Source organism: Mirounga leonina, unplaced genomic scaffold, assembly GCF_011800145.1.
Source record: "Mirounga leonina isolate KUSES-001 unplaced genomic scaffold, KU_Mleo_1.0 Mir_129, whole genome shotgun sequence".
In the NCBI taxonomy this organism is placed as follows: Eukaryota; Metazoa; Chordata; class Mammalia; order Carnivora; family Phocidae; genus Mirounga; species Mirounga leonina.
In genome coordinates this window covers 45957127-45980004 of record NW_023270323.1, presented here as the reverse complement: position 1 = coordinate 45980004, position 22878 = coordinate 45957127, and positions in this window count along the sequence as shown.

Genomic DNA, 22878 nt, shown 5'->3' with positions numbered 1-22878 from the left:
AATCACTTGCGCAATCTTTGTGAAAAGGTAATCAAAACATTTTACACTGTGGCGTTGTAGAAAGCTATAATCTTTACCGAGTACTTTCTTATCGGTGAGGCTTAGTATAAAGTACGGTTTCTATTCTCAAGCGGCTCACACTCTAAGAAGGAAGAAAGTGTTCAATAAATATAGGCAAGGTGAGTCTTATACCACAAATGGTACAGTGTGCTACAGGAATTATAGCAGCAGAACCAACCTGTATGCATTAGAAAGGGTAAGAAAAGGGGCGCCTGGGTGGCTCAGTCGGTTAAGCGACTGCCTTCGGCTCAGGTCACGATCCTGGAGTCCCGGGATCAAGTCCCGCATCGGGCTCCCTGCTCGGCTGGAAGCCTGCTTCTCCCTCTCCCTCTGCCTGTTGCTCTGCCTACTTGTGCTGTCTCTCTGTCAAATAAATAAATAAAATCTTAAAAAAACAACAAAAAACCAAAAAAAAAAAAAAATGGTAAGAAAAAACTTTGTGGAGCAACCGATGTTTCAACTCTTGCATGAAGGATTATTGGAAACAAGGTAGCCACGGAGCAAGGGTGACTGTGCTCCAGGTAAAGGAATAGCGGCTGTGGAGACCCAGAGGTCAGAGAAAAGTTGTGTGTTTGAGGAACTGTAAGAAATCCAATATGGGGAGTGACAATCAGTGAGAGTGGAATGGTTTATAGCAGGCTAAGCCTCCTACTCACAGCACATTTATTTTGAACAAAATAATGAAAAATAAAAACTGTCAAAGGCATTGGAAAACGACTACAACCAGAAAGGAACTGGAAGGGATTCAGTCACTGGAAGAAGGGAAACAAACAAATGAATCTACATTTATCCTGCTTATCCTCTGAAAACACTTCCCAGTTTGCACAGAATTTAGCCAAAACAGCTGCTCATCTTGCAAAGTCAGAGTTTGGAGTTCAAGTGGTAAACACAATGTTTCCTTGAAATCCCAGAAAATCCCCATATTTAGAGTTAAGACCAAGGATTAAGGGCTATATTGTAAAGAAAAGGGAAAAAAACAAAACACCTAGCCTTTAGAAGACCAAAAACAAAGCTTCCATGGTATCGTGGTATCTTTGGCTGCTTGCTAGAGCAAACCTCAGCACCTGAACTAGAAATAGAAGGAATTTGGGTGCCTGGGTGGCTCAGATGGTTAAGCGTCTGCCTTCGGCTCAGGTCATGATCCCAGGGTCCTGGGATCGAGTCCCGCATCGGGCTTCCTGCTCAGCGGGGAGCCTGCTTCTCCCTCTGCCTCTCTCTCTCTCTGTCTCTTATGAATAAATAAATAAAATCTTTAAAAAAAAAAAAAAGAAATAGAAGGAATTCATTGAGTATGAAAATCTATAGCTCACATTACACTTAATGGTAAAAATATTAAATACTTTTCCCCTAAGATTAAGAAGAGTACATAAATGTCTACTTTTATCACTACTATTCAATATTATGATGAAGGTCCTATCCAGTGAAACAGACAAGAAAACAAAAAGTCATAAAGATTGGGAAAAAATAAGGCTCATTCTTTGTAAACAATATGATTGGCATGTAAAAAATCCAAAGAAATCTACAAATTACTGAACTTCAAAGTGAAGTTAAAAATTGTTAGAGTTGAAGTCATTTTATAAAAATTAGAAATACAATACACAAGTAACAAATAATTAGAATATAAAATTAAAATAATACAATTTATAATGCTATCAGCCATCTTTAAGTATATGGAATACATTTTACAAAATATGTGTAAGATTTCTACATTTAAAACTACAATAAATTTTATTTTTTTTAATTTTATTATGTTATGTTAGTCACCATACAATACATCATTGGTTTTTGATGTGGTGATCCATGATCCATTGTTTTCGTATAACACCCAGTGCTCCATGCATACGTGCCCTCCTTCATACCCATCACCAGTCTAACCAATCCTCCCTCCCCCTCCCCTCTAAAACCCTGTTTGTTTCTCAGGTCCATAGTCTCTCATGGTTCATCTCTCCCTCCAATTCCCCTCCCCCATTTTTCCCTTCCTTCTCCTAATGTCCTCCATGCTATTCCCTCTGTTCCACAAATAAGTGAAACCATGTGATAATTGACTTTCTCTGCTTGATTTATTTCACTTAGCATAATCTCCTCCAGTCCCATCCATGTTGATGTAAAAGTTGGTTCAACATTCGCAAATCAATCAATGTGATAAAACACATTAATAAGAGGAGAGAGAAGAACTATATGGTCCTATCAATTGATGCATAAAAAGCATTTGACAAAATACAACATCCTTTCCTGATTAAAACTCTCCAGAGTATAGGGATAGAGGGAACATTCCTCAAGTTCATAAAATCCATCTATGAAAAACCCACAACGAATATCATCCTCAATGGGGAAAAGCTGAGAGCCTTTCCCTTAAGATCAGGAACACGTCAAGGATGCCCACTCTCGCCACTATTGTTCAACATAGTACTAGAAGTCCTAGCAACAGCAATCAGACAACAAAAAGAAATAAAAGGTATTCAAATTGGCAAAGAAGAAGTCAAAATCTCTCTTTTCGCAGACGACATGATACTTTATGTGGAAAACCCAAAAGGCTCCACCCCCAAATTACTAGAACTCATCCAGCAATTCAGTAATGTGGCAGGATACAAAATCAATGCACAGAAATCAGTTGCTTTCTTATACACTAACAATGCAACTGTAGAAAGAGAAATTAGAGAAACGATTCCATTTACAATAGCACCAAAAACCATAAGATACCTCAGAATAAACCTAACCAAAGAGGTAAAGGATCTATACTCTAGGAACTACAGAACACTCATGAAAGAAATTGAAGAAGACACAAAAAGATGGAAAAATATTCCATGCTCATGGATTGGAAGAATAAACATTGTTAAAATGTCTATGCTGCCCAGAGCAATCTATACCTTCAATGCCATCCTGATCAAAATTCCAATGACATTTTTCAAAGTGCTGGAACAAACAATCCTAAAATTTGTGTGGAATCAGAAAAGACCCCGAAAAGCCAAGGAAATGTTGAAAAAGAAAAACAAAGCTGGGGGGCATCACGTTGCCCGATTTCAAGCTATATTACAAAGCTGTGATCACCAAGACAGCATGGTACTGGCACAAAAACAGACATATAGACCAATGGAACAGAATAGAGAGCCCAGATATGGACCCTCAACTCTATGGTCAAATAATCTTCGACAAAGCAGGAAAAAACATGCAATGGAAAAAAGACAGTCTCTTCAATAAATGGTGCTGGGAAAATTGGACAGCCACATGAAGAAGAATGAAACTCGACCATTCTCTAACACCATTCACAAAGATATACTCAAAGTGGATGAAAGGCCTCAATGTGAGACAGGAATCCATCAAAATCCTAGAGGAGAACATAGGCAGTAACCTCTTTGACATCGGCCACAGCAACTTCTTTCAAGATACATCTCCAGTGGCTAGTGAAACAAAACCAAAAATGAACTTTTGGGACTTCATCAAGATAAAAAGCTTCTGCACAGCAAAGAAAACAGTCAACAAAACAAAGAGGCAACCCACAGATTGGGAGAAGATATTTGCAAATGACACTACAGATAAAGGGCTGGTATCCAAGATCTATAAAGAACTTCTCAAACTCAACACCCAAAAAACAAATAAGTCAAAAAGTGGGCAGAAGATATGAACAGACACTTCTCTGAAGAAGACATACAAATGGCTAACAGACACATGAAAAAGTGTTCATCATCATTAGCCATCATGGAAATCCAAATCAAAAGCACATTGAGATACCACCTTACACCAGTTAGAATGGCAAAAATGGATAGGGAAAGAAACAACAAATGTTGGAGAGGTTGTGGAGAAATGGGAACCCTCTTACACTGTTGGTGGAAATGCAAGTTGGTACAGCCACTTTGAAAAACAGTGTGGAGGTTCCTCAAAAATTTAAAAATAGAGCTACCCTATGACCCAGCAATTGCACTACTGGGTATTTACCCCAAAGACACAGATGTAGTGAAAAGAAGGGCCATATGCACCCCAATGTTCATAGCAGCAATGTCCACAATAGCCAAACTGTGGAAAGAGCAGAGATGCCCTTCAACAGATGAATGGATAAAGAAGATGTGGTCCATATCTACAATGGAATATTACTCAGCCATCAGAAAAGATGAATATCCAACTTTTAAAACTACAATAAATTTTGCTGAGAAATTATAGAATACATGAGGAAATATACCACGTTTTGGATTGGAAGGTGACATTTTAAAGGTATCTATAGTTTCAGTGCAATCTCAACTAAAATCCTCAACTAAAATTTTTTGTAGAATTTGACCAATAATTTTAAATATATATAAAAATGCAAACAATCTAGGGTATTCAAGAAAATTTTTAATAAGTAGAGTAAAATAAACAAATAGACCAGTGAAATAGAATAGAGAATGGACAAATAGACGCACACAGTAAGGTCAATTGATTTTCAAGAAAGATGCCAAGTCAAGGCAATGCGGAATGGAATGTCTTTTTGACAAATAATGCTGCAACTATTAGATTCCCATATGCAAAAAAGCGACCTTGAAAGCTACTACTACTACCATTGCCACCACTCCTGCTACTGGCATCTAGTAGCTAGAAGCCGTGGATGCTGCTAAATATCCTACAAAACACAAGATAACCCCACTCCTCAATAAAGGACTCTCCAGTCTGAAATGTCAATAGTGTCAAGACGGACAAACTCTGATCAAAATGTTAACGCTAAAGCGGGAGACTATCTTTACAGTCTCGGGGTCGGCAAAGATGTTTTGAATAAGTCACAAGACACCTAACTATAGAAAATGGTAAGTCGGACTTAATTAAAATCTCCTCATAAAAAGAAATGAAGAGGGGGGGCCACAATGGGAGAAAATATTTACAGTACAAATATCTGTCCAAGGACTTATATTTAGGATATCAAAAGAACTCTGAAAAATCACTATTAAAGACAATCTAATAAAGAAGTGGGCACTTCACAAAAGAAGACGAATGGGTGGCTGAAAACAAGGGAAAATATACATATTAGTCATTGGGGGAATGCAAATTAAAACCACAATGCAGCATTACTATATCATATTTAGAATAGCTAAACTTTTAGGGGTGCCTGGGTGGCTCAGTAGGTTAAGTGTCTGCCTTCTGCTCAGGTCGTGATCTTGGTCTTCTGCTTGGTCCTGGGATCAAGCTCCATGTTGGGCTCCCTGCTCAGCGGGGAGCCTGCTTCTCCCTCTCCCTCTGCCCCTCCCCCTGCTTGTGCTTGTGCTCTCTTTCTCTCTCTCTCAAATAAACAAAATCAATATTAAAAAAAAAAAAAAGAATAGCTAACCTTTTAAAAGCCTTAAGATCTAAAGTGTTGGCGTAGATATGGAACAACTGGATCTCTTACACATCACTAATGAGAATGTTAATTGGTGCGACCAGTTAGAAAAACCATTTGACGGTTTCTAATAAAGGTAATTGCATGCTCAATAATTTTACTCCTAGTTATTTATTCAAGAGAAATAAAAAAACCTATGTCCACATTGTGTATGAGTTTCATGGACTCTATATTCATAATAGGCAAAAAGCAAGATGCCGACTGACAGGAGAATTAATAAGAAAATCATGGGTATATTAATACCGGGGCATACTACCTAGTAATAAAAATGACCGAACTATTGATTCTAGCAATAACATGGATGAATCTCAAAAACATTATGTGAATAAACTAAGCCAGACATGAAGAATATATACTATGTGATTCCACTTATATGAAGCTATAGATTAGGACAAAATCAATCTATAGAACAGTTGCTTCATGGGAAGGAAGGGGCAAAAAAGAGGAAATTAAATATGGCCAGACCAGAATAAGACAGTGGTGCAAATTATTGCTAGTTGAGAGTAGATTTCTCTTCTGTCAGGAAAGGGGGAAGAGTTTCTCCAATCATTGAACAAATTCTCATCACAGCTCCAACATGTCTCTGAGAACCTTTGAAGCAGTAGGGCTTATCCAGAAATTTCCTGACTACTCTGGCACTGGCTATGTGTCTGCAAATCCAACCATAGTCCCCACATCCTCCTTGTCTGGGGCATAACCAGGAGGGAGAATTAGAATAGTACAGGGGATTCTGATTTTCAGGCCCTATCTCAGACAAAAGCTCTCTTTCAATTGTATTCAGGAGGAATTTGTTTTTGTTTCTATCTCTTATTCTTTTTTTCATGCATTGGCATGGAATTAAAGTGTTATGTTTTCTGCTGATTATTTGTGAGCCTCTAAAGAAGAACATTATGGAAGAGTAATGAAATTAAAAATAAAAAACCAGCTCAGACATCTCATAGGGTTGTGGAAGTTAATGAGAGTAATAGGCTCATAAATAGGCTTATTTAAACATAAACTTATGTTAACTTTCTGAAAGAACTTGATTTAGAAGTTTCACGTCTATCCATTTCAGTTTTATAAAATGTAAGTAGGAGATCATTATACCTGCTATATTTATCCCACATTGTTTTTCTGGGCAATTAATTAGAATATATAGGAAAGTATACCTATTTTAAAAACACAAAGCACTACACAGAAGCATAGAACAGCCTCATAATTACCATAAATTTATGTATCAACGTATATCTTTTTATTAACCAGGTAAGGAAATGAGCTAACATTTATTGGGCACCTTCAGTGTGCTTGGGTTTTTAGAAGGTGTCTTACTTATTCTTTACCATACTGTGAAGAAACTGATTCAGAATGTTAATTAATTTTCCTAAAGTCTTGAAATTTATATTAATTTGTGGTGTTATCTTAAGTGTCCTTGTGAGCTGGCTTTATTTCTGGTATAAAGTGGGAAATCAATGAAGCAAATAACAAACCTGCTCAAAGATAAACACCTACACAAGCAATAGAATAGGAATGAAAAGTCTGCCCCATGCTCTTACGCTGTTAGAATTTCATACATTCTTACCTGCAATTCTCCATGTATTTCAAAAGCCAGGCAATGCTGGTTGTTGGCTAAGGATACATAGTGATACCATCAGGGCTAGGATGGTCCATGAAAATATTTTTAACCAAGATTAAAGGGTGGTGGGGAGGTCTTAAAAATAAAATAATACCTACCTAATAAATATAAATGCATATTTGTTTTTTAATCTTCTTGTCATCCCAAGGTCTTTTTTAAAAAGGCTAAATTATTGGTATATTGATTAGGGTTTTGACTGGTCTTTCATGCACAAACCTCACACCCAATAAAGAAGTCAGTCTGGCTTTCTTTAAAGTGGAGTGAAAATGTGAAGACTATTTGGGCAAGTAGTCTGAATGTAATATCCTTTTAGATTTGGGGGATTTTTTCTCCTGATCTTTTGTAGTTTCCTCACCCACAAGAATTTGATAATACATATTTTTTTAGTACTTGAGTTTATAAAGTTATTTCTAAAGGCATTAAACTTCGTTTTCGTAAACATCTTTCTCTTTGCTCTCATAGTTAACCGGTCCACGTGACATTGAGGAATAACAAACTATTTCACTTAATTAAAATTCATGTGATTTAGTTATACAATTATATATATAATTACTAATGCAACTAGAAATCTAACAGATTTGGGAAGAAACAACTGATTCCTGGGAGATCTATTTGTCCGCTGGTAGGAGAGTGTTTCTCCTGGTTGCAAGCATCAGCAGGGAGAAGGCATCAGAAGGAATGTATTACAGAGGGAATGGGGAGCATCTGCCAACCTGGAGCGTAGGTGAAGTGGAACTTGCCTAAAAAAAGCTTTAGCTAACTGATGTGACCTCCACAGTAACCCAGGCGCTGTTGATAATATGCTCAAGGTTATTTACCATTACCTTCCTCACCACCCTTCAGGCTTAACAGCAGCTGCTATCGCTTAGCTACCAGCATTTCTAAGGCAGGCTGTGTTTGACCTGCGGCGTTTGACCAGAGACCCAATTCCTCTGGAAGACATGTTGCTCTCTGCAAGCCTGGAAGACTCCCACACCTGCCTCCCTGAGAGACAGTCTCTTTCCGTGTCTGGCTTATTTCACTTAGCGTAATGTCCCCTGCATGATCTCTCTTAGGTGTGGAATCTAAAAAAAAAAGGAACGCATAGAAGCAGAGAGTAAAATGGTGGTTAGCAAGGTAGGGGTGGTGGGGAAAAGAGGTGTTAGAAGATACAAAGTTTCATTCTGTAGGACCAGTAAGTCTTAGGGATCTCATGCACATCCTGACGACTATAGTTAATACTAATGCACTGAATACTAGAAATTTGTTAAGAGAGTAGATTTCAGGTGCTTTCTTGGACACACACAGGCAGAGGTAACTATGTGAGGAGATGATATGTTAATTAGCCTGGCTGTATTAATCCTTTCACTATGTATATGTATAGCAAATCATCATGTTGTACATCTTATGTATAATTTATATTAAAATTTTTAAAAATAACACTTTTAAAACAGAGGGAGAGTCTCATAGAACATGCAGCTGCAAGGGACCTGAGCTTTACTGGAAGCAATCTTCAAAGAACCACTGGCCTCTTGGAAGTTCCTTGATGAGACTAAGCTTTTCTTTTACTCTGGGGAGGTATCCATGCCTCAAAGCGCAGTTCTTCCAAGAAAAGAGGGATCACTCATTCTGATGGAAACGTCTTGTTCTGGTCCCATTCTGAACTTTCTGAACTCTTCCGTTAAACTTAGCACAGAACACACTGAAAAACTCAAAATGCACGATTTGGTGGCAAGGTGACTTTGAATGGGAATATAGCTCTCATAAAAGAATATAAGATGTCCTGAAAGCATCACCTATACGCAGCAAAACTGAAGACTACTCTTAATATTAATCAATATCTGGAAAATCCATATTGATTCTCTGCACCGCACCTGCCCCAGTTGGCATTCTGCACTCTTCTCACTTTTTCTCTCTATTTTCTGTGATCTTAACCCTTTTCTCTCTGCAACCTTTGAGGAATATCAAAATTGATGTTATCTGAGGACCCAAAATCGAGGTGATAGAAAGCAAAACATGGGCAAAATCTGGAAAGTGGTGGTATGAAAATCTGGAAAGAGTGCTTATTTATTACAATAAAATAAAAATGTAAAGACTTCTGGAAATAGTGATCTTTTAATTTTTTTTACACATTGCTGACTGGTCCACATGTTGCATATATTGTGTATTGCTTCACGTTTGCTGAATAAAGCCACCGGGAAGCCCGAAAAGGCCCCTGGAGAAGCAGATGCCACTTCATTGCTCTGAAGTTTACATATTGGCTTTGACCTTTAGAGGTCTATTTTGAGGAGTTTGCTGTCTGCTGTAGAGTTTACCTGGAGACAGAATTGTCAATATATTTTCTGTCACATTTTTGGGTGCTGGCTCGGAAATATTACAGCAGGTTTCATTCTTAAGAAAGAGAAATATATCTGTTTTTCAGAACATTCTTCCCTAAGGTAAAATTGTCTGTACTCTTCATGTTTTTTTGGTTTTTTTCCCCAGTAGTTCCTCTGAAGCCTGTGTTGTTATAAATACGTGAATGGCTAGCAGTAGCTGCGTTTCCTCCACCAAACTTGTCCTCTTCCCACTTCAGTCTCCTTCCATGTTTGCAGAAATAGGAATTGGGAAGTAATTGGAGAAAACTCCCTGAGTTTCTGGATCCCAAACTAAGCATGTGACTCTCAGTCAAGAAATGTACCAGGCATTGTGAGGGATACAAAGATGAGTATAATGTGGCTTTGCCCTTACCATGACTGGGGAGATAAGACGTGTCATAGATAAATAGGACACAAATTCTATCGCGAAATTATTGGTTTTCAGATGTCTGGTAAGGACACTATTCTAAGTAGCTCAAATGAGCAGAATATATGAACGTGGAAGCCTTCTTGGGGGACTTAGCTTGAAGCAGTGGCTTTGACATTAGCTAGGATTTCTATTAGCCAAGTTACAGACGGAAGTCGTGGCCCATGCTCACACTATGCCTGGCAGATGGCAAACATTCATTACATGTTCCAAGTCACCCCAAAGATGATGATGCTGGGCAATGTGTCACTGTGGTTAGGAGCACAGGCTCTGGATTCTGACTATCTGGTTTTGAACCCCTGTTCTGATATTTACCAGCTGTGTGAACTTAGGCAATTTTCTTAACACTTTGTGTGCCTTAATTTTATTTGCAAAATGGGAGTATCACTAATACCTAACTTATAGGGTTGTTGGGAGAATTAAAGTATTTATTTCAGTACCTGCCACGTAAGATTAGAGATAGTTTAGAAATTGGTTGTGAAAAGCTTTGAAAAGCACAAAACTTTGTATTCATCCTGGAGGCAATGAATACTTTTTCAGTCAAGTTATTTATTCCATGAAAGATTGGTTTGGAAAAGTAAAGTGATTATATATTAAGAGAAGTGATGGGGGTGGGAAATAATAACTCAAGAATTTAGGGTGTGGTATATACTTTTAACCAATGACAGTGTACGGTGCTGGGTTGTTTTGTTTCTAATAATCAGAATACATAAAAAAGGAATATATGAATCTGGGAACTAAGAGGTAGAAGTAGGAATGGATCCTGTAAATATTACTCTTAAAGCTTTAGCTCAAAATATTTTCACCTCTAGCCCCATGATGTTACACTATTAATATCTTAGCATTCAGAGAAGGTGTGCTAGCATCTGGACCCAAATAATGGTCTTTTGAACTGAAAGTTGAGACTTCCATGAGGCCATTTTTAGCTTCTGATGACACCAAACCTACAGAAAAATAAGTTACTCTTTGGCTGACTTATTGATCTTGTTAATCAATGGAGAATAGTATGAGGGCTAAACCATGTATTCAAGAAGGAGGATATCTGGAACTCAGGACATTTCTTCTAGTAACTAGAAGTAACCCACTGATAAAGGTTAATGGAGGATTACAGTCCTGTAATAAAAGTAGAACAACTAGAAGGTAAGATAACCTGCAAAGAAAGTTTTGGGTCGCCCTATAGGAAAAGAACCTAGTCCACTGAGGTGTTGACAAAGGGCAGATTTAACACGGAATAACATGAGCAAGAAATTTGGAAATACACACCAAGTGTGATGACCCGTTGTAGAAATAGGTATCATGGTAACTATCGATATCTTATAACTTTCTCCATTATCTCTATATGTATCCATTAACCTCTGTCTTTTCTCTCCCCTCACCTTCCCCTATTATTGTGCAGAGTGTGGAGTTGGTAATTAATTTTATAACTGAGTCCATATTTAAATTCATATTAAAAACTCATCAATCATTGTCAGTCATTGTCTCTGTTTCTAGGTCAGTTTCATTCCTTCTCTAATGCAGCTATAATTTCATTTTGGGGTCTAGCAGTAACCTGAGCTAGAATCAAAGATCTGTGGGTCCTTGTGGGGGGCAATAGTTTCAGAATAGCATGTAGCTGATGAGAAAAGGTTTTTAAACAGTAGGCTAGTTTATCGTTGTGCTTTGGAGAACAGGGCCTGGAAATGAGAGTGTGAACTAAAAAGAATAGAGCTGGTTCCTTTACTGTATCCTGGACAGGAATCTGGATTAAGAAGTGTCCCCCGCTAAGAAGTGACAAGCACCAGTCCTGAGACTGTGCGGGATGTATCTTCAGCACTGACCTGTGGCTGTGAGAATCATGCCCCCAGTGGAATGATCAGATATTAGCTCAGGAAACCAGGGTCTCCCCAGAATTTTGGAAAATCCAAGGGCTTAAAAAAATTCTCAAGTGAGAGATATTTACTCCCTGCTGATATGGAAGATGCTTATTTGAGCAATTGCTTGGTAAAATCAAAGTAATGTTACAGTAGGCTTTTATGCCAGCACATTTTCTTTGCATATCTGAGTTGCAGGAGTGATTTTCAGTGCATATAATTACTAACTTCTGAATATTAAATTTATACATGGCCATTGTTTTTTTAATAAAATAAAGATAAAACTAAAGGAAAAAAACCAGCACAAATTCACACGTTGATGTTATTTCCTTCAGAACTTTTCACCTATATTTGTATGAACTGTGAACATTTGGATCATTCTTTTTTATTTCCATCTTTATGCAAGTATAATTTACAAATAAAAATTGTATATATTTACATTGTACAATGTTATGTTATGATATGTGTATGCATTGTAAAATGATTACCATAATCAAACTAATTAACTGGTTTTAAATACCTCATTTAGCTATCTTTGTACGCATGTGTGTGCATGTACGTGTGATAAAAACATTTAAAGATCTAGTCTCTTGGCAAATTTCAAGTATACAGTGTAGTATTATTAACTAGAGTCACTATGTTGCACATTAGATCTCCAGAATTTATTCATCCTGCATAACTGAAACTCTATGCCCTTTCCCCAACATCTCCCCATTTCCCCAAACCCCCAGGTTCTGGCAGCCATCATTCTACTCTCCGTGTCTAGGAGTTCAACTTTTTTAGGTCTCAAATGTGAGTGATAGGAAACAGTATTTGTCTTTCTGTGACTGACTTATTTAACTTAGCATGATGTCTTCCAGGTCCATCCATATCATTGTGAATGACAGGATTTCCTTCTTTTTAAAGGCTAAATAACACTTCGTTGTATATGCATGTACCATTTCTTTAACCATTCACCCATTGATGGACACATAGGTTGTTTCCATATTTGGTACTGTGAATAATGCTGCAGTAAACATGAGAGCATGGATATCTCTTCTAGACACTGATTTCATTTCCTTTGGATATATATCCAGAAGTGGTATTGATGGGTCAAATAGTAATTTCATTTTTAATTTTTTGAGGAGCCTCCATACTGTTTTCCATAAAATGACTACACCAACTTACATTCTCACCAACAGTGCACAAGGGTTTACTTTTTTCCACATCCTTGTCAACACTTGTTGTCTCTTGTCTTTTTAATAATAGCCATTCTAACAAAAATGAAGTGATATATTGTGATTTTGACTTGTCTTTTCCCGATTTTAGTGATATTGAGTACCTTTTCATGCACCTGGTAGACATTTGTATGTCTTCTTTTGGAAAAAAAATGTCTACTCAGGTCCTTTGTCCATTTTTTAATCAGGTTATTTGTTTTCTTGCATTGAGTTACTTGAGTTGCTTATATGTTTTGGATATTAACCTATCAGATGTATGGTTTGCAAATATTTTCTCCCATTCCAGAGGTTGTCTCTTAGCTCTGTTTATTGTTTCTTTTGTTGTGCAGAAGCTTTTTGGTTGATCATGTCCCATTTGTCTATTTTTTCTTTTGTTGCCTGGATTTTGGGGTCATATCCAAAAAAAAATCATTGCCCAGACCAATGTCAAGAAGATTTTTCCCTAATAGTTTTACAGTTGTAAGTCTTACATTTAAGTCTTTGATTCATTCTGAGTTGATTTTTTGTATATAGAGTGACAGAAAGGTCCAATTTCATTCTTCTGCATGTGGCTATCTAATTTTCCCAACAGCATTTGTTGAAGAGACTATCCTCTCTCCATTGTGTGCTCGGGGCATCTTTGTTGAAGATTAATTGACCATACATGTGTGGATTTATTTCTGGGCTCTCTATTCTGTTCCACTGCTCTGTAAGTCTGCTCTTACGCCAGTTCATGCTGTTTTGTTTGCTATAGCTTTGTAGTATATTTTGAAATCAGGTACTATGATACTTTCAGTTTTGTTCTTCCTTCTTAAAGATTGCTCTGGCTACTTGGTTCCTTTCGTGAATTTCAGGATTGTTGTTTTCTATTTCTGTAAAAACACGCATTGGAATTTTGATAAAATTACATTGCTTGGGTTAGCAGGTAGGCAGGCCTAGTGCCTGGGTTCACAGAGTCCAGCCTGGAGCTTTGCTTCATGGGGGTAGGCCTGGAGACTGTGTCCATGGAGTGAAGCCTTAAGCCTGGGTCCATGAGGGCCAACCTGATCCGGGGCATGTGTAGTGCCTGGGTCCCTGGGGATGAGCTTGTCCTGAGTCTGGGACTGGCCTGGCACCTAAGTCCATGGAAGCAGGCCTGAGACCTGGGTCTTTAGGAGGCCGGCTTATTGCCAGGGCAGGTTTGTTGCCTGATTCCTTGGCCACAGACCTGGCCCTGAGGCTGTGAAGACTGATCTGGAGCTGGGTGCACAGGGGTAGTCCTAGACTCTGGGTCCACAGGAGAGGACCTGGACTCTTGGTTTGCTGGTACTTTGGGCCACAGAGGTTGTTCTGGCACTGGGGTGGACTGGGAGCCTAGGGCTGTGGAGCTGGCCTGGCATTGAAGGAGGGTCTGGAGGTTGAGGTCCATGGAGAAGTCAGGTGTTCGCTTCACTCTTTTTCTCTCAACCCACAGGGAGGGTATCTCCCTTGGTGCTTCACTGCCTGGGCTTGGGGGAAAGGTGACGCAGGTAATGTGAAGCTGTCCTTCCTACACTCTTCAATGTGTCTTTCTTATTTCTGTGCTCCATCCAGGTGCTGTAATCCCTCACCTGGAATCCTTAGTTCTTGTGAAGGTATTTTTTGCATGGATAGTTGTTCAAATTGATGTTTCTGTGAGGGGACAAGTGATGGAAATTCCTGTTCTGCCATCTTGCTAACATCACTCTGTATCTTTCTGTATGTATATTTCTTCTAGCTAATTTTTAATTTTCAGATCAAGAAACATAGAACTATCTCTTCAACATTTTATTTGAGTTTGGCTTAAATGTCACCTCAACCAGAGAGAGCTTTCCTGACTATCCTATTTAAACTATCGCCTTCCCAACTCCCGTATTGTTTCCCACTTTGCTTTTCTTCATAACACTTATTGGTAACTGGCATTGTAGTATATATTTAGTTGTTATTAGGGCATGGATTTTGTTCACTTCATTATCCCAAGATGCTAGAATAATGACAGTTATGTATAAAAATTCAGTAAATATTTATTGAATAAATTTATTAAAATATGTAATTCAGTAAAATTTTATTTATTTATTCATGTAGGTAATTTAAATATTTTGTTAGAATTATTGTTATTTATTCTACACTTTTTGCTTTTTTAATTATGCTAGAATTACTTTTTTTTTTTTTTAGAGAGGGAAAGAGAGAGTGGTGGGAAAGGGGCAGAGGGCGAGGGAGAGAATCTTAAGCAGGCTTAATGTCCAGCGTGGAGCCCCACACAGGGCTTGGTCTCACAACCCTGAGATCATGACCTGAGCCAAAATCAAGAGTCGACACTTAACCAACTGAGCCACCCAGGCACCCCAATTATGGAAGTATTAGTTTTATGTATCCTCCTCCTTTCTTTTGTTAGAGTTATTATGATGAATGATTATGTTTTCCAATTGTATTTCTGAGTAATTTATATGCAATTTTCTTTGGTATTTTGTATTGGCCATTTTTTGAGCTCCATTACTGATTCTTAAAATACTAAAATTGATTCACTTGAATTTTCTAGATATATATTTATATAATTCGGCACTGAAAATGGTTGATTGATTGGTAAGCTCATGGAATATTCTGAATAGACGGCAACCTTCTTGTTGGTATTAGTAATACATTTTAACCTTTATATTGTCAATGCTAAGCATGAGGCTTAACTTACACTATATTCCTAACTAATAATTGCTGAGTGGCTATCTGATTGCTGATGCATTTTTACATCTCTTGCCACCCAACTCTGTTAAGTAGAGAAACATATCAAGTCAGAAGAGCCAAGGAATTGATTCTGACTGCAACTGGTCAAAATCTGTAAATGAATCATTTGCTTCTTTTTAGTCCCATTCAAATCTTCTTATAAGGAGGTAGAGGAATGTGGACCTCAGAGAGCCGGGGATCTGGGGCGGCGAAGGAACTGAGGAAAAGAGACGACAGGATAGTGAGGAACAGGGGACCCCGAGCTAACAGCCCGAGGTGCCGAGGTTTATTTTCCACACTCTTATATACCTTCTACAGCGATATAGATCTATAATGGTTTACAGCAGGGGTGTAGTAAGGCACATTCTTCCATGTATACAGGATTAGTCAAGCACGTAAGAATCTTTAAAACAGAATAAAGGAACAAAGAGGGGAGTGCCCAGTGTGCTATTTACAGGACAAGGGAACAAAGAGGGGAGTGCACAGTGTGAGGTTTACAGCTGGCTTCCTATCTACAAAACATCTTCTGCTGCGTACTTTAGAACTGACCACACACGTCCCAAGGGCATTTCACTCTGATCCTTTCAGGTTATTTTTAACCCTGCAATCTCGAGTTTTCTCAGAGATCTCGGAGTCTGAGCGAACATGAACCAGTGGTTGTTGTGGTGTTCTGTTTCCCACAGAGGAAGAAGAGTAAATGAAGTTCAGTGACCTGACATGTGTCCCAGCTATGCAAATAACTACATTTGTTGTCAGATTGAGGAATTTCAGGTTTCTCCCCTTATTCTTCCCCATTCTATTCTGAGCAGTGCTCAAGGACTCAGAAAGAGGAGGGTAAACCACACTCAAGGAGTTAACACATTTATCCATTTTCTCATTCCAAATGTAATTACCCCTCAGTAGATCTAGTGGCCAGAGAGGCTCTATGAAATATACAGAGATTAAATTCTTTTCAAAATTATCCCTGGATGGTAGTGATGAGGCTTCTGAAGACCCATCACCAAGTGAATGCAAAGTATTAGAGGAATCTTTTAACCACCTAAAGCTCTACCCATGGAATCACTGGATTTAAGGAAAAGCCTGGACCAACTGGTAATATTCTAATCTTCATAAAGCCCTTGGCTAAATTCCATGTTTTTTTTTTTTTTCTTCATAATAGGGCAGATGAAATTCTTGCCAATAATATTTGGTATATACTACCTTCCTGAAAACAATATAAATATTTTATAGACAGGAGTGCATCTATAACAACATGAATTGAAAAGTGTATATGTAGACGTAGTGATTCACTCCGAAATTTTATTTCATGGTTTGAAAAAATTATTACTTTTCTAAATAGAGGTAAGGTGGAATGCCTGGGTGGCTCAGTCAGTTAAGCGTCTGCCTTTGGCTCAGGTCATGATCTCAGGGTCCTGGGATCGAGTCCTGCATTGGGCTCCCTGCTCAGTGGGGAGCCTGCTTCTCCCTCCGCCTATGCCACTCCCCCTGCTTGTGCTCACTCTCTCTCTCTCTCTCCCAAATAAATAAATAAAATCTTAAAAAAAAATAATTAGAGGTAAGGCAATCACAGTTCAGATTATAAATGAAAAGTTGTTTAGGCATTACTTAGAATTTCCCACACATGGCATCAGTCTACATCTAAACTTTTTTTGTTCTTCAGAGAGAATGAATTCTCCCTCTCATTTGCCAACTGGTCTCTGATGTTGTGTATGGAAAAAATGCGATGTGCATTCCAAATTCCACAGAGATACTAAAAGGGAACAAATAGATGAAGCTCATTAGAATATTCATGAAAGATTATTGAAAAATATTAGGATGGAATTAGAGACCTTTTGTTTACAAAACAAAAGAAACAAACTACTTCTATGACCTTTCCATATATGTTTTAAGTAGCATCAGAAATACAATTATAACCTATGTATTTTGCGGTTTCTGATGCTCTGGGTTACCTTCTTCATACTAGAGCATATTCACCAATATTCTATCCCTTCCATTTTTCTATTCAGGTACTGGAAACTTCAGCGCTACTCAGTAGAGCTCATACCTTCTGGAATGTTCGAAATTGGCATTCCATCATCATATAATGAATGTCAAGTTGAATTATAGAATATCTGACTTATCTTTGGAGTTTATTGTTGTATAAGTGTGTTAATATTTTTCTCACTGGTTCATAGTGCATTGGTTCAAAGTGTGAAGTGTTTGCTTCTTAATCTTAATTGAATCTTGATTCTTAATCTGAAATCCACGAGATGCTGTGAAAGATATTCATCATTATTCAAAGAAAATAGACCTTAAAATAAAAAGAAAACTGGAATGCCATTACTCTGTGCTTCTAATTATCTAGCTGTGCTTATTAAAGAAAAGTGACATAAAACTTAGATATTACTTGGTAGATTCTATTAGTGCTGACATTCCATCTGACAGCTTTGAAAGAGGTTTTAAACTAAATTATTCAGTGATTTTCAAAAATAATGATCCAATGAAAGAAATATGAACAAAAATTCACAACATGTGTAAATACATCCCCTACCCCTGTCATATACTTTCTCAGACTGCATTTGTACAATGTTATTCCAAATAATTCTATCAATTCTTCCTTGCTTAGGAAGTCCTAACACAAAGGCTGCTAGTATTTCTAGATTTTTTTTTTCTGGGTGACACTATAGGTTATGAGCTCAAACACACTATGGAGGATTTGACATTCTGAGATCTGAACAAAACCCACATGAGTAGATAATTTTGACAAGGAAATTGATGGTAAGTTTTTAGTAAAACGTCTTCTGAGATCTAATGTAGACATAGGCTTTCTTTTGAAATTCTTGTTGCCTCTTATATTCAGAGCTTAAATATAGTTTGAGGGGGATGAATCTCTAATTCTTCTCTAATGGACTCTCAGTTTTGTTTCACTTTTTCTGAGATGACAGCCACCTGCCATCATTTTTCATTGCTCATAGTTCAGAGCATGGGAATAGAAAACTTTGATTTATTTTTTCATGTTTTCTTCCTCCTCAAACTGTTGTCTTAAGAAGAGCCAAGTGATGAACTAGAGTATTTGCTAAAAATGTGCCACTTGATGATATCCTGAACACTTCCCTAGTAGTTTGAAAAGTAAAGTATCTAAAATTCAGTGTCTGAATTTTTGATAAGTGAGGATGACTTAGAATTTGTGGTGTAATATCTGCCTAAGTTACAGGAAACAGTGATTGAGAATCAAAACATGTAGTTATATTCATAACTTTTTTCCAAAATAGTGAACAGTGAAGTTGATGAACACATTTAAAATTAAATGTGATTGAAATAAAATGGCCAGTGTTTTTCATTCTTTTTTTTTTTTTAATTCAGTTAGCCAACCTAAAGTACATCATTAGTTTCAGACGTAGTGTTCAATAATTTATAATTTGCGTAATACACCCAGTGCTCATCACATCACCTGCCCTCCCCAGTGCCCATCACCCAATTACCCCATCCTGTTTTTCAGTCTTACAGATATTTTTCAAACCCTTGCCAACATAGCAGATCTAGGTGAAATGCAGTGACATTTTTCTTTTAGGATTTTATTTCTTTATTTGTCAGAGAGCGAGGGAGCACATAAGCAGGGGGCGTGGTAGGCAGAGGGAGAAGCAGGCTCGCCACTGAGCAAGGAGTCTGATTTGGGACTCGATCCCAGGACCCTGGGATCATGACCTGAGCCGAAGGCAGATGCTTAACTGACTGAGCCACCCAGGTGTCCACAGTGACTTTTTTTTTATGGTCTGAAAGGAGGTTGTGGATGCTGGTGAGATACGTATGTGCTGGTACTCTTCACTTCTTGGCATACCTATCATGGACGTCTGTTTCATTTTAATGTAGACATAGTTCTATAACAAGAAAACAAGTTAAGGAAATCACTGTGGTTTGAAAACCAAATTTTCACGTGGAACTATAGTAGGGCTATAACAATATCACTTAACCAACTGGTGGGTGTCAAATTCTGCTGAAAGACTTTCATCAAGACAGGCCTTGATAATCATGAATCTATCCTCACCAGTATCTTCCAATTAACTACAAGCTTTAGCTCATCACTTCAAAAAAGCCTAGCCAAGAGAATAATAAAATACCAATAGACGTGTTTATTTTATTTTATTTTTTATTTATTTATTTATTTTTAGATTTTATTTATTTTTTTGACAGAGAGAGATATAGCGAGAGCAGGAACACAAGCAGGGGGAGCGGGACAGGGAGAAGCAGGCTTCCCGCTGAGCAGGGAGCCCGATGCGGGGCTCTATCCCAGGACCCTGGGATCACGACCTGACCCGAAGGCAGACACTTAACGACTGAGCCACCCAGGCGACCCTAGACGTGTTTATTTTAATGTGTGACAGTCATAGTAGAATCCAGCGTCTTCGGTTTCAAAGTGAAAAAGAGGGTTTCAACAGCTGGGTTTCGAAGACCCTGCAAATTTGAGCAGGACGGGCCACTGAAGTGAAGTATTGCCTTTGGCCTGCTCATTTAGAGCCCTTTCCTAGCTGTGCATGTGTTTTCCACAACTATTCATCTCGTATGAAATTTCCTGCAAACATACAGACACTTCTGCCCCATCGCACAACCCACCTAATGCTTTATTCATTTGATTTGATTTATTTATACTAAGCCTATTTCTCCCAGTGCTCTAATGTGAACTTAATACAAATTCAATATCCAAGGCAAACCCAGCAGCCAAAACTAGTTTTTTTTTTTTTTTGATTTTATTTATTCATTTATTTGAGACAGAGAGAATGAGAGAGAGAGAGCACATGAGAGGGGGGAGGGTCAGAGGGAGAAGCAGACTCCCCGCCGAGCAGGGAGCCCGATGCGGGACTCGATCCAGGGACTCCAGGATCATGACCTGAGCCGAAGGCAGTCGCTTAACCGACTGAGCCACTCAGGCACCCCAAGGTCTATCTGACTTAAAAGGTCTACCTAATTTACAGTTAATGTATGAGTAACACTTAAGTATAGTTTTGTTTTTTTTTTTAAGATTTTATTGATTTATTTGAGAGAGAATGAGAGAGAGCACATGAGAGGGGGGAGGGTCAGAGGGAGAAGCAGGCTCCCTGCCGAGCAGGGAGCCCGATGTGGGACTCGATCCCGGGACTCCAGGATCGTGACCTGAGCCGAAGGCAGTCGCTTAACCAACTGAGCCACCCAGGCGCCCCAAAACTAGTTTTAATGAAAGCAAATACTTACTAGCGAAGGGTGGAAAGACGAGTCACGTGTTATATGCTAAGGATCCTATCAGTAGTGGGCAATGAAGTTTCCAAAAGGGTTCTAAAGGTGTTCCAAAAATATAGATACTTTTGCCTCTGAAAGCTTTTAGAACACATAATCAGGTTGGCAGTCACATCCAAAGCAGTGCAGAAAGAGAGAAAGATAGAAGTTATTTTTAAATTTTTTAAATTTTTTATTTTTTTTAAAAGATTTTATTTATTTATTTGAGAGAGAGTGAGAGAATGAGAGAGAGAGCATGAGAGGGGGGAGGGTCAGAGGGAGAAGCAGGCTCCCTGCCGAGCAGGGAGCCCGATGCGGGACTCGATCCTGGGACTCCAGGATCGTGACCTGAGCCGAAGGCAGTCGCCTAACCGACTGAGCCACCCAGGTGCCCCGAAAGGTAGAAGTTTTGAAGGGAGCTTTTTCACGATGACCAGACTGTCAGTTTTTAAGACGAACTTACAACCATTGCCAAACTTCATTCCACAGGCCTCTGGATATATTAGGGGGGAATAATACATTTAAAAAGTAGTGATATTATACCCTTTTAAAAAGAAATAACAATGTTTTATGGGACTTCTGGGTTTGAAAACTTTTGAAAAGTTTGGTTATACTGAGTGAAAGTGACCAGACTCCAGATCACATAAGCAGAAGTATTATTTAAGATGAAAATGATGTAACTGAATGTCTGGAATTTAATTTGAGAATTACTAAGAGCATAGACTCTGGATGACTGTGCATTCCATAGCATACAAAAAACAGCTGATAGCAGAATTCAATAATCTTTTTATCAGATATGGCACAATCACGAACACAGAGGCCACTCACGTATCGTTGGTATAAAGGTTTGATCAATGAATTAAAGAGATACACATGTGTTGGAGGAGCTGTGGCCAAGGGAGCCAATGTAGAGGGTCTCAGCCTGATACATCAAATAGATGGTTCTCAAGTCCTCACCTGGTAGCCGCTATACTCCTTAAGCATCCCCAGGAAGCTCCTATCAACAGGCTCAGTCTTCAGTCTTTACGTCCCTAGGATGACTGGGTCTCCTGATTGTCCACACATCTGACTGCAACCGTTTCTGAAAAACGACTTCTTACTAATCTCATGCAAATGCCTTTCATTGGCAAGCTCTAACCCAGAACCACACGAAGAAGAGGATGGTGGAAAATACAGAATATAGTTCTTATTTTTACAGTCCTTACCTGTAATCCTGGGTTAGATGTCAGAAGAGATAGTGGTCATGATAAATTGACAGCGAGCTCTCCAACCCAGTTTTTGAAGGTAACTTTGCACAAGGACAGGGAATTGTGCTTCAGATACAAAAACCTGAAAAATCCCGGCACTGGAGGGAGAAAATTGGACACACAGCTTACAAAGTATCTTACATTTGCAGAGGCAAAATATGGAATTCTGGAAGTCTAACTTCTTAGTGTTTGGTAAATTACTTTAGGGATGACAGTTATTAAAGGATATGACCTAAAAGGAAAATTTACTTTAAAATGGTTGGGCTACAAGTTTTTGTGGTAAGCATATATTGAGTATCTGCCCAACTCAGGAACCAATAAACTCTCCTTTGCTCTGGAAATTTATGACAACCCTAGTCCCCAAAGCCACATAATGAAATCTTGGTTCATAGTTGATTTGACCGTGGGAAGGCAGAGGGCTCAAGGGAGGCTGAAAAGATTCTTCCCCCGGGGAATTTTTGGTGAGCCTGCGCATACCAGATTGAATTTGCTAACTCGGGGTTAGCCAAATTTTGCTGCCATGTGGGCAGGGAAGTCAATCTCCGAAGAGAGAGAAATAAAGTCCAGAGAGAAGCAGGCTGAAGGGGTATAACGAGAGCCCTACATCTTTACAATTCCTACAATTCCATCTCTGCTGGAGACAGAATTATTGCCCTTGGATTCTGTGAAATATTCCTGTGTCCCTATAGTAAATTCCATCTCCTCAGCCTGTCTGAGCTAATTTTTTTTCTTTTTTCCTTACTGTATGGTGAGTTGGTTCCTGTTACTTGCAACATAAAGCAACAAGGGATGTTCATTTCATTTAAAGTACTATCCAATTTAGAGAATATCTCAATTCAATTCAGGAGAGTATCTATTGAAAAAAATA